The 4,303-nt window shown below is 39.2% G+C and overlaps 1 non-coding gene across 1 annotated transcript; it reads right to left on the bottom strand.

Moving 5' to 3' along the window:
- Positions 1 to 2,777: 2,777 nt before the first annotated feature.
- Positions 2,778 to 2,853, bottom strand: TRNAS-AGA (transfer RNA serine (anticodon AGA)). The gene has a single exon. It is a non-coding gene; the product is annotated as a tRNA-Ser (tRNA).
- Between the last annotated feature and the right edge of the window lie 1,450 nt (positions 2,854 to 4,303).

Here is a 4,303-nt window from a genome sequence, read left to right as displayed (position 1 = left end):
TTGGTTAAATTCTGGAAGAGATACTCATTGTAATTTCAGCGAATCTAAGACTCCCCTTAGGGTTGACCTTTTGAGTCAGAGGCAGCATATCATAGAAATATGCAGATTCCTTTCACATTGTCAATAAGAAATGTTGGAAAGGCTCTTTTCCTGATGAAAATTTTGGCATGCAAAATCTTTTCTTTTTTCAGGTGAAATGAATGTTGCTTTGTATGGGACATTATAGACTGAGTTCTTTGAGAAACTTTGACTTGAGGGCTGTTTTACCAGAAGACCTTATATACACAATAACATCAAATGTAGTATTTTAAAAAGAGTCATATAAGCTTGCTAGCTAATTTTATTTTGTTAAAAGTTAATTTTTATTTGAAATTTCCAATTTGGCCTATCTACACTTACAAGATTAACAGTGGCTGCATAGAGAGGAGTTGTTTGTTAATGCATTATACATAACAAAGAGGCATTTGATAAACTAGTAGGTATTATTGGGAATAGTCAGATAATACCAAGAAAGGAAAAGAGATTTATTTTTTTGAGAGAAGAAAGGACTAACCAGAAAGATTGACTGACATCAGGACCCCACAGTGGAGTGAGAGAACATAAAGTTGTGGTAAAGAAAGCAGTGTCTATATGGTGTCAGAAGTACTAAGTTTGAGACTCGATTGTCGTTTACTGGGGTGGTAGCTATATGTGAGTCATTTAACTTCTGTGACTTCCAGCTTGCTTATATCTAAAGTATAAATAATAACAGATACTTTCTCTACTCATAGTAGGATTGAATCTAATGAGGTAGGGTTCTCCCAGTAAATAAATGCCACTCATTCTGAGATAAAAGAAAAAAAAATGATGGGTATTGGAACACAAAAAAGAGAGGGAATCTCTCTACTTTTATTATTAGGTTATGGAGGTGGGGAGGGACTAGGAGGTGCGGTTGTAGTGAAGACTTCTCTGGAGCTAAACACTCTGGCACTGTAGATTAGCATTAAGGAACATGTCTGTGGGTATTACTTGAAAGAATTTTTGGAAATGAATTCCTGAAACATTGAGAGCCCCAACCTGTAGTAGCATTAGCCTGATCAGCGATAATGCTCAACAGAGACTTCTTCTACTCCAAACCTGGAGAACTGTGCATTCAACAGCAATGATAGAAAACAGTGGAACTCCTCAGTTATCTAATCGTATTTTCTGATTTCTCTCCTTTAGGTGAGAGTAACTGAGTTGCTTAATTTCTTAAATTGCAGAAGAGTTATCACAAGAAGGAAGATCTAGAGAGAAGAAAGGAACGTTCTTGTGATAAGTGGAATAGGGGCTCAAAATCATTTATTTTGAATATTGAAGTGAGTGGATCCCATTTTGTATTTCAAACTACTTATGAATATATACATGTGTGACTGTATGTGTTGTATTGTGTGTGTATATATGTGTATTTCAATTCATATGTTGAAGCCTCAACACCTTATATGACTGTGTTTGGATATGGGGGCTCTGGGGAGGTAATTAAGATTGTGTTCTCATAAGAAGAGGAAGAGACATCAGGGCAATCAGAAGGCCACATGAGGACACAGGAGGAGAGGACTCATCCTAATTGAGATGAGCCCTCTCAGACACCAATCCTAATTGTACTTTTAGATCTTAGATTTGGAACCTTCAGAACTAAGAGAAAATTAATTTCTGTCATTTGAGCCATCCAGTGTGGTATTTTGTTACAGCAGTCCAAAAAGACTAACACAGAGGCCTTTGTGTTTGGATGCCACCAAGACCAATTTATGATAATTATGACCAAATGGGAAGCAGTTCACCTGACAATTCCTGATTAAATATTATTGGAATAATGGATTGAGTTGAAGAAACAGAGCATAGTAATTCATGGATTTGACAAATTATGGAGGCATTAGTAGTAGCAGCAAAAGCATCGCTAGAGTAGAGAGACTGCCCAGCCTAGTGGGTAAGAGTATGCGGTCTGATTCCCGACAGTCTGGGTCAAAGCCTGCCTCTGACATTTGCTAGTTGTATGAACTTGGGCAAGTTACTTAAACGTTCAGTTTTTTCATCTGTAAGGGGAGATAATTATAATGTACCTACTATGAAGCTTCACTGAAAGGATTAATTATATTAATACATGTTAAGTGCTTAAATTAATGCCTGAGAATTATTAGCATTAGTTATTAACAAGAATAAAGTATTTCAACAATCTACATATTTTAGAGTTTTCCCTTTATTAGAGTATTATTACTATCAGGGTAATAATCACTAACTACCTAGATAGTACTTAGCCTCTAAATCACATAATTCTCACTTCCACATAATAAACTGGAAACCTTACAATTCGGTTTTCATGGGCCATAATGACATTCGCTTTTGTTTTCAAATAAAAGCCATCAAAAGGTTTGCTCTCCTGATGACCATTAAAGACCTCCGCATGTAATGATTTTTATACTCCCTGTAAATTTTTTTTTTTTTTTTTTTTTTTTCTCATTTCTGAAGCTGGAAACGGGGAGAGACAGTCAGACAGACTCCCGCATGCGCCCGACCGGGATTCACCCGGCACGCCCACCAGGGGCGATGCTCTGCCCACCAGGGGGCGATGCTCTGCCCATCCTGGGCGTCGCCATATTGCGACCAGAGCCACTCTAGCGCCTGAGGCAGAGGCCAAGGAGCCATCCCCAGCGCCCGGGCCATCTTTGCTCCAATGGAGCCTTGGCTGCGGGAGGGGAAGAGAGAGACAGAGAGGAAAGCGCGGCGGAGGGGTGGAGAAGCAAATGGGCGCTTCTCCTGTGTGCCCTGGCCGGGAATCGAACCCGGGTCCTCCGCACTCTAGGCCGACGCTCTACCACTGAGCCAACTGGCCAGGGCCTCCCTGTAAATTAACCCCCATTTTTATTGTTTAAATTCTGGAGGATGCCTTATCTCCAATATTGCAATTCTTTTTGTCTCAATGACATAAAATCTTGTGTCCTAGTCAAATAGTAACTTAGATGAATTAATATCAGGGATAAGAACATGCCCCTAAACTGTGGTGGTCTTAGAAAGGTAATGGTCAGATGTCATGGAACTCATCCTAAAAGGGTCATTCATACCTTCTTTTTAGCCTCATTCAATTTGGTCTTACTGGAATCCTGGTGTTATAATTCCCGAAAAGATCAACCTACTGTGTAAAAAATATACTGAGAAGTGTTGGAATTTGTACATAAACATGTGCACTGAAGGATTCCAAAAAAATTCAAAGCCAAAGTGCTGTAATTAGGTTAGGAAGCAGTGGCAAATGATGGAGGAATAAGTTTGCTTCTCTTTAGAATGTATTTCATGGACTTGAATTATTAAGTTTGTTTAGCTTTGTTTCATCTTCTAAACTATAATCTCCTTCAAGATGAATTTCCTAGTAAAACTGCTCATCATGTTGGTCATTTCAGAATTAAGATGGTTTTTATTTCATCCTAACACTCTTGTAAGAAACCCCTCTCTGACAGCTTGCTATTGCCAGGCTAATGAAACTGAGTTTATGGTTACAAATGGCCCATAATTAGCCCAGTTGATTTTGATATATAATATCCTTCTATAAAAATCCATCTTACTAGCCCTGGCTGGTTGGCTCAGGTCGGCCTGGCGTGCAGGAGTCCTGGGTTTGATTCCTGGCCCGGGCACACAGGAGAAGCGCCCATCTGCTTCTCCACCCCTCGCCCTCTTCTTCCTCTCTGTCTCTCTCTTCCCCTCCTGCAGCCGAGGCTCCATTGGAGCAATGTTGGTCCTGGGCACTGAGGATGGCTCTGTGGCCTCTGCCTCAGGCACTAGAATGGTTCTGGTTGCAACACAGCAACGCCCCAGATGGGCAGAGCATCGCCCTCTGGTGGGCATGCGGGACTCTGTCTGACTGCCTCCCCATTTCCAACTTCAGAAAAATACAAAAACAAACAAACAAACAAAAAACTTATCTTACTTTCTCTGTCTCAATTACTGGTTTTGGAAGACTTGGATTTCTCATTCTATCCCAAATACCTATCCTGTGTCTGGCACTTAGAGGTTTTTAGTAAATTATTATTATTATTATTATTATTGTTAATATTATCATATTTATAATGCAGAACTATATTGGGAAGGTGGTATATATTTTTTTCTTTACTTGGGAAAAAGACATTTTATCCAACTGTGAAGTGTACCAGAAACACCATCATTCTGAATGTTAGGAAAGAAAAACAATAATGATTTTCTGAGAATTCATTCACATGTTAAGATAATGCAAAGTGTACAAAAGAACAACCATGACCTTTACATATTTTATTTCTTAACCTTTGTTCCCAAATATATT

Source organism: Saccopteryx leptura, chromosome 8 (assembly GCF_036850995.1).
Source record: "Saccopteryx leptura isolate mSacLep1 chromosome 8, mSacLep1_pri_phased_curated, whole genome shotgun sequence".
Classification (NCBI taxonomy): Eukaryota; Metazoa; Chordata; class Mammalia; order Chiroptera; family Emballonuridae; genus Saccopteryx; species Saccopteryx leptura.
The sequence above is the reverse complement of the archived record's forward strand: the minus strand, read 5'-3'. Positions and strand labels throughout refer to the sequence as shown.